This window comes from Mandrillus leucophaeus, unplaced genomic scaffold, assembly GCF_000951045.1.
Source record: "Mandrillus leucophaeus isolate KB7577 unplaced genomic scaffold, Mleu.le_1.0 Scaffold392, whole genome shotgun sequence".
Taxonomy (NCBI): domain Eukaryota; kingdom Metazoa; phylum Chordata; class Mammalia; order Primates; family Cercopithecidae; genus Mandrillus; species Mandrillus leucophaeus.
In genome coordinates, this window is record NW_012104165.1 from 734,561 (window position 1) to 743,323 (window position 8,763).

General features: G+C 44.9%; 2 non-coding genes across 2 annotated transcripts; one reads left to right on the forward strand and one right to left on the reverse strand.

The window, feature by feature from the left end:
* Positions 1-3,936: 3,936 nt before the first annotated feature.
* Positions 3,937-4,009, forward strand: TRNAV-AAC. The gene has a single exon. It is a non-coding gene; the product is annotated as a tRNA-Val (tRNA).
* A 4,082-nt stretch (positions 4,010-8,091) lies between these two features.
* TRNAT-AGU lies at positions 8,092-8,165 on the reverse strand. Its single transcript has one exon. It is a non-coding gene; the product is annotated as a tRNA-Thr (tRNA).
* Positions 8,166-8,763: the final 598 nt, after the last annotated feature.

Genomic DNA, 8,763 nt, shown 5'->3' on the forward strand with positions numbered 1-8,763 from the left:
GCTCAGATATTCAGATTTCCTGCCTAGATCTTCCAGGGAGACTTAGAGGAAGACAGTGTAGTTGAGGAGGGCAAGGAGGCAAATTAGGCTGAAATGTGGAAAGGGAAAGGACTCTAAGGGAAGTGGAATGGTTCTTGCTACCAAAACAAACAGCTGTCACCAAAAGAACCATGTATCTGACTAGAATTTCTTTCTTTTTTTCTTTCTTTTTTCTTTTTTGAGACAGCGTCTCACCCTGTTGCCCAGGCTGGAGTGCAGTGGTGTGATTTCCGTTCATTTCAACCTCTGCCTCTTGGGTTCAAGCAATTCTCCTGCCTCAGCTCCTGAGTAGCTGGAATTAGTGCCACCAAGCCCGGCTAATTTTTTTTGTATTTTTAATAGAGACCTGGTTTTGCCATGTTTGCCAGGTTGATCGCAAACTCCTGACCTCAGATGATCTGCCCAACTCAGCCTCCCAAATTGCTGGGATTATAGGTGTGAGCCACTGCGCCTGGCAGACTAGAATTTCTCTAATACCCACATCCAAGGGTAGCAATACATTTAATTTGCATTAGGGAATATTTCCTGGGCATTGGTACCATTGTTCATACAAATTCTTTTAAATGAAAAACATCCTCCTTTTACTCTGAAATATGCACTTCCCATTTTCTCCAGGAAGTAGTACCAATTACAAGCATAATATTTGTAACAGTTATCTCTGGCAACTCCCCATGTCCTCAGAGTGTCTCTATACTGAGTTTTTTCTGCCTCTCCCTATACTGTAAAAATCACTTTCATATTATATGCTCAGTTTCACCCTATTAATACTCATGTATTTTCATAGACCCTTCCTTTTTCCAGAAAACTGAAATAATGAGGAATACTTTTTTTTTTTTTTTTGAGATGGAGTCTCACTCTGTCATCCAAGCTGGAGTGCAGTGGCACGATCTTGGCTCACTGCAACCTCCGCCTCCCGGGTTCAAGCTACTCTCCTGCCTCAGCCTCCCGAGTAGCTGGAATAACAGGCGCCCGCCACTACGCGCAGTTAATTTTTTGTATTTTTAGTAGAGACGGGGTTTCATCATGTTGGCCAGGCGGGTCTCGAACTCCTGACCTCGTGATTCACTAGCCTTGGCCTCCCAAAGTGCTAGGATTACAGGTGTGAGCCAGCGCGACCGACTGTGAGGAATACTTTGACCTCAGACACACATGGATAGAAATACTGGTTCCAAGTTCTATAACTTGTGTGAGCTTGAGGAAGTTATTTATATTATTTAACCTCCCCACTCCTCAACCTCTGCATCTATAAGAAAGGCAAATGATTGTAAGTAACAATTACACCTACACCTGAGGCTTGCTTTGTTCGTTTACGTAGGAAAAATCATTAAATACTTGATTTAATGGCTGGTAATAAATTGTAGATATTACTATTGTTCTAGTGATTTCCATTATTAGTTTCTAGGGAATTACAAAGATCAGAACTTTGGAGATTTGTTAAAAAATATACCCACATCCAATGGTACATTAAGGAATGTACCATTGTACATTGTCTTGCCTTCACTCTTAGGCAAGACAGATGGTCGCTGCAAGCCTCGGTGCTTCAACTTAAAATTAGGAAAAGAATACTCAGAGAATCGTGGTAAGGGCTCAGGCTTACATTTAAAGGTATTCATTGAGGGCAAAGCAGTATGGATTCACTGACGAGCAAGAACAGACACTGTTCCTGTCCAAATGCAACTTACATTCCAGGGAGACCGACATCAATCTAGTTTTTACACTTACAAATGTAAAATTGGCAAGGGAAGAAAGCTCATGGTACTATGAGGAATATAGGACTTTCATTAATGCAGTTTAAGGAAGTCTTTCCTAAAGAAAAAATAGTTTCCCTGAGATCCAATCACCAGCTAAAGATAACTAACTAGGCAAAGCCAAGCGCAAAGCTTTTCAGCTAGAGGGAACCTCAGGTGCAAAGTCCAGTCGTGAGAGAGACTGATTGCGTGGAGTTCACGGAGTATGAGGCATAGACTGCAAGAGACAGCAAACCATGATTTGCAGATGAAGAAGCATTTAAAAGTTAGACACGCAGGGCATTTCAGGAATTTATATATAAGAAGTGTTATAGAAGATAACACCTGTAAAATGTGTAGTATACATATCAGGTTCTTTTTTTTTTTTTTTTTTTTGAGACAGAATTTTGCTCTTGTTGCCTAGGCTGGAGTGCAATGGCGTGATCTCGGCTCACTGCAAACCGCCTCCCAGGTTCAAGCAATTCTCCTGCCTTAGCCCCCCAAGTAGCTGGAACTGCAGGAGTGTGCCACCACACCCGGCTATTTTTTATATTTTTAGTAGAGATGGCGTTTCGCCATGCTGGCCAGGCTGGTCTTAAACTCCTGACCTCAGGTGATCAGCCTATCTCGGCCTCCCAAAGTTGGGATTACAAACGTGAGCCACCACGCCCGGCTAATTTTTGTATTTTTAGTAGAGATAGGGTTTCGCCCTGTTCGAACTTCTGACCTCAGATGATCTGTCCACCTCGGTCTTCCAAAGTGCTGGGATTACAGGTGTAAGCCACCACGCCCGGCCCAGATTCTTAAAATGTTAGTTTCTGCTTCCTCTTTCCTTTATCTTGTCAAAATAACCAGAATCTGGGCGCGGTGGTTCGCGCCTGTAATACCAGCATTTTGGGAGGCTGAGGCGGGTGGATCACCTGAGGTCAGGAGTTCGAGACCAGCCTAACATAGTGAAACCTCGTCTCTACTAAAAATTAGTCGGGCGTGGTGGCACATTCCTGTAATCCCAGGATTACTTGGGATTACTTGGGAGGCTAAGCCAGGAGAATCGCTTGAACCTGAGAGGCGGACCGAGAGGCAGAAGTTGCAATGAGCCAAGAACGTGCCATTGCACACCAGCATGGGCAACAAGAGTGAAATTCCGATTCAAAATATAAAATAACCAGAATCTGAGATCTGGTGTGAGTTAACCTCTAAGGAAGTCAATTAAATTTCCTTCAATAAGTTTGAAATAATTCATGTATCAGCATGATCATGAGAGTTCTCTTAGTGCACTGGGGGTAGGGGGTTGGCGATCGACCATCAGGAGAGCCCAGTCTTTGCCACTTGCGGGGAGTCACTTATTGCAGGCAGGGTGTTAACTGAGTTTAACACTAGAAGACAAAATGAGGACATAATCTCTCTGAACGTAGGTTAGGAAAGTAGAAACGCCCTTCGAGTGTATGTCTTTCCCAGAAGAAAAACTGTCCTAAAGTTCGCGAATTTTACTAAAATAGGCGACGAAACACACAAAGTCGCTAAACTTTTTAACCCTTTCGTTTTTCTTTCTTATTTCAGAGAAATCTCGCAAACGGCGTGAACACTAAGCTGATTCCAGAAACGGTCGGGTTCTCTTCCTTCACTCACGATGGTTGCCTGCTGGGAGCTCGCTTCGAACCCAGCTGAACGCTCATTGCTGAGTCTTGGAAGAAGGTCGCGTTTGTACAGAAGGCTCCTGGCAGCGAGCCGGGCCGGGAGTCCCCCCAGTGCGCACGAAGCCGGGCCCCGAATTCCCACTGGGAGGAACGCACTGGAATTGAAATGTCTAAGGTCAAGCCTCGCTGAGAATCAAGTCCCAGAGGATCTTCTCGGGCGGTGGAAACTTGAGGGGAAAAGGCGGTCACGAAAATTCAAGTCTGTTAGTCCAATACAGATTATCCATGCCGCTGAGGGCAGGAATATCTTCTTATTTACTCCTTTACCCTTCTCTCCTCACAACTCTTCCTCCTGGTGCACACTTGATGGGTTTTAGAAATACTGTGTGGCACTAACAGTACCGATAGTACTACTACTACTAATTGCCCGATACGTCTGTTATCAGTTAACTGACACTCGGTGGCGGCCGCTGCGGAATTTCGAATTACGGGAACCCCCGAAATTTAGTGAGGTAAGTGCCAACTAACGCAGGGTTCCCGTAGTGTAGTGGTTATCAAGTTCGCCTAACACGCGAAAGGTCCCCGGTTCGAAACCGGGCGGGAACACGAGGACTGGGATTAACTTTTGTTGCTGCTTGGTTTCTATTCCCTCTTACACGTACAAACCCGTTTGGGCTTCTGGACTTTAAAAATACACAATTCTGAGTTCGATTTGTTTGTGGTCCAGAGATCTAAAATGGGATTCCAAGGGAGCCAATCTTACCTAAGTGGCGTGGGCCAAGTCCTGGACTGTGGGCGTCTCCTAGGCATTGACACCTCCTAGGGTTCTGAAGCCCAGAAGAGGAAGGAAAGGGACGGGAAACCTACTGGGGCGAGAGGAGGTGGGGAGACACGGGCTTCAGTGCCAGTGGCGTCAGAAATCTTTCATTTTAGACTTCTGGACCACAAATCGAGCTCAGAATTGTGTATTTTTAAAGTCCAGAACCGCAAACGGGTTCGTGGGTAGAAGGCACCCACGGAACCCTATTCTAGCCCACGTGTTTCTGCCCGGTTTTGAATAGTTGACCTTTGAACCGTTGACCTCTCGCGCGTTAGGCGAACGTGATAACCACTACAGTACGGAAACCTCGTATAACTGCCATCTTACCTTGAAACGTAAAAGTATATAATTCCCTGATTGCCCCAAGTTGAGAAATTTTGGATTTGTTCTTTCTTTGTAGAAAAGTTTTCCATTGTACTATTGTTCTCACTCTCACTTTTCTCATTAATTGGAATCACCAATGTCACATACCGATGACAGATACGAGCAGAAATGCGTTCGCCAAATATGTCGACTATATTGTTTGGAGTGTTCAGCGCAGCGTGTTGTCAAAAAACTGCGGGCCGGGCACTGTGGCTCACGCCGGCAATCCCAGCACTTTGGGAGGCCAAGGCGGGCGGATTAGCTGAGGTCAGGAGTTCGAGATCAGCCTGACCAACATGGAGAAACCTCGTCTCTACCTTAAAAAAAAAAAAAAATTAACCAGGCGTGGTGGCGCATGCCTGTAATCCCAGCTGCTCGGGAGTCTGAGACAGGAGAATCGCTTGAACCCGGGAGGCGGAAGTGGAGGTTGCGGTGAGCCTAGATCGCGCCATTGCACTCCAGCCTGGGCAACAAGGAACCAAACTCCGTCTCAAACAAACAAACAAACAAAAAACTAAAAACTGCACCAGTGCCCATCAAGGAAGACCTCCTAGAGAAAACGACGCCAGATCTGAGACTTGATAGATAAAAAGAAGAATGATGGTTGTAGATAGGTTGGAAATGAGCTTTTTTTTTTTCCTCCCTCTGTAGCTCTTAGACGAAGAACGCGATTTTTTGTCATTAGGAACTGAATGGAGTGGTCATAATCTTAGGGAGGAAATCCAAGGATTTGAAGCAGGGCTTGGAAAGAAATTAGACTAAATGGGAATATATGGGCTGGATCAGGGAAGAAGGGAGGTGGCTCCAAAAGAGGAAGATATGTTTTAATCTGAAAATGATGAGAGAAATTGGAGAGGTTGGGAACTAGTCTTTAATTCTTGGCTTGTAGATGTCGTCCAGTGAAGAGTTTTGGTTTCTTGGTTTTCTAAAAAATGTATTAAGGTGTACTAGTCAATGAACACATTTGACATCAACTCACAAATTTAATTCCATCAACAAATGCCAACAAAGATAAACATAAAGAAAACTATAACTGCTCAAATTATATAAAAATGATTGAAACCAAAGATTTAAGAAATTTTAGGGAGGCAGAGGCAGGCGGAACACTCCAGGTCAGGAGTTGGAGACCAGCCTGGCCAGCAGGGTGAAATCCTGTCTCTACTAAATTAAAATGACTGACTCCACAATCCAGTCAAGATGTCAATGTCAGTCCTGAAAAGTGGCAAGATTCTTGAGATTTTTTCATGTGTGATCATGGTTTAGATTTTAGTCAAGGTTCAGAAAACTTAAAACAATCTGTGAGTGTTGGACATTCCTAAGTGGTGTGCTGCTTATGTGGAATTGTGGACACAGCGTTAGCATTAAACAGTCTTAACAAAGAGAAGAAAGTACTATAGAAGGTAATAAGAACAGTGGACTCTAGAAAAATCTCTGCCGAGTCTGTCGAATAACAATGTTAGGAAGTTGTTTTCTGTATGTAGTTGTTAACACGTTCGCCTTACACGCTGAAAGTTCTCTGGATGGATACCAGATGGAAATGCCTCCTAAGACTATTTCTCCTTCCCAACATTTTCCATCATCGCCATGCCATACCTTTCACCTTTTCAGGAATATTCAAATGAATTTATTAAAGTTTATTCAGTGCCCCGCCGGGCGCAGTGATTCACGCCTGTAATCCCAGCACTTTGGGAAGCTGAGGAGGGCGGATCACATGAGGACAGGAGTTTGAGACCAACCTGGCCAACGTGGTGAAACCCCTTCCCTACTGAAAAATACAAAAATTAGCCTGGCTTGGTGGCGGGCGCCTGTAATCCCAGCTATTGAGGAGGCTGAGGCAGGAGAACCGGGGAGGTGGATTTTGCAGTGAGCCGAGACCGCCACTGCATTCCAGCCTCGGCAACAGAGAGACTCCGTCTCAAAAAAAAACAAAACAACAACAACAACAACAACAAAAAAAAAACAAAAACACACACACACACACACAAAAATAAATAAAATAAAGTAAAGTTTATTTAGTGCTCAGTATCAGGATTTAACACCTGGATATGAAGAAGAACCACATAGTTAGCTTAAGGCAACACAAGGCTTACGTTAAAAGAGAGAGCGCGCGCGCGCGCGCGCGCGCACACACACACACACACACACACACACACACACAGAGCTGTCCATTTGAGGATCCTAGAAAAAGTGGCATTTTGCCCCTGAAGAAGGAAAGTCTTTTTGAGTAAAGAATATGTACCTATGTGAGTAAAGATAGACATATAATTAATATGTCTTAGAATACCCAAAGAAACAGAGCAGATAAGACAGAAACACCTTACTCTTTAGGGTTTGGTGTTTTTCTCAGATCTTTTATGTGAAAATCTGCCTAGAAAAGACTTCAGATATTAAAATGCATTTTTCATTCGCCTCTAGTCTATGATTAATAGTTTATCAGTTTTGTCATTAATAATTATTTAAGATGATATCACAGTCTCTACAGAAACTTTGGTGTTATCCTAAGTGCAGAATCATTCAAAGAGGAATAGCTATTATGGTAATCAATTTAAAGTCTAAGGCCAGGCGCAGTGGCTCATGCCTGTAATCCCAGCACTTTGGGAGGCCGAGGTGGGCGGATCACCCGACGTCGGGAGTTCGAGACTAGCCATGACCAACATGGAGAAACCCCACCAAATTAGCCGGGCGTGGTGGTGCATGCGTGTAATCTCAGTTACTCGGGAGGCTGAGGCAGGAGAATTGCCTTAACCCGGGAGGCAGAAGTTGTGATGAGCCGAGATGGCGCCATTGCACTCCAGCCTGGGCAACCAGAGCTAAACTCCGTCTCAAAAAAAAAAAATTAGAAAAGTCATTAGTGGTCTATTGTAAAAACGTTTTGAGTGCCATCTCTATTCCAATAGCGTTGAGGATTTTTGTTGTTTTGTTTTGTTTTTTGAGACAGGGGTCTCTCTGTCGCCCAAGCTGGAGTGCAGTGGCGCCATCTCGTCACACTGCAAGCTTCGCCTCCCGGATTCAAGCGATTCTCCTGCGTCAATCTCCGGAGTAGCTGGGATTACAGCTACGGCTGGGATTACGCCCGGCTAACTGTTGTGTTTTGGGTAGAGGCGGGGTTTCGCCATATTGGCCAGGCTGGTCTCGAACTTCTGACCTCAGGTAATTCGCCCTCCTCGGCCTCCCAAAGTGCGGGGATTACAAACGAGAGCCACCTCGCCCGGCCAAAAGTGCCTATTTCTAAAGCTGTTGAATCTGCATCATTTGATCTCAAACGGTAGGGCAAAGGAGCTAACCTCAGCTATGTTAGGCTACCTAGCCTTACAATAGGACAAATACTGTATCTTAAAGATAACATGAAAGCTTGTCATGAAACTGTTGCACTTTACACTTCTCGCCTAATGTATCTCCACTGTTTTCTGGCAAGGTTTTTAAAAGCCTGAATATTACAGGATTTATTGGTGGTAAATTCAGTTGCACCAGGTGAAATTACAAAACGTGGAATGTACAGAAAGCCAGGCCCCGCTGGGATTCGAACCCAGGATCTCCTGTTTACTAGACAGGCGCTTTAACCAGCTAAGCCACGGAGCCGCAGCTGAACAAAACCTGAATTATATATTATTTGAAAACTATTTCACACTTCTATAATTAGAAAAAACCCCAGCAACTAGTTTGTTAGACGGCTTCAAAACAAAAATAGACATCCAGGTCTCAATGAAAACCAAATAACTTTATTTTGAAAGGATTAACACATGGGCTGGATTGAAATGACTATTTCCCCTTGAAAAGTCGTCCCGGCCGGGCGCGGTGGCTCACACCTGTAATCCCAGCACTTTGGGAGGCCGAGGCGGGCGGATCACCTGAGGTCCGGAGTTCCAGAACAGACTGGCCGACATGGCGAAACCCCGTCTCTACTAAAAGTACAAAAATTCGCCGGCGTGGTGGCGGGTGCCTGTAATCCCAGCTACTCAGGAGGCTGAGGCAGGAGAAACGCTTGAACCCGGGAGGCGGAGGTTGCAGTGAACCGAGATCTTGCCACTGCACTCCAGGCTGGGCGACAAGAGCGAGACTCCGTCTCAAAGAAAGAAAGAAAGAAAAGGAAGGAAGGAAAGGAAGGAAAGGAAGAAAGGAAGGGAGGGAGGGAGGGAGGGAAGGAAGGAAGGAAGGAAGGAAGGAAGGAAGGAAGGAA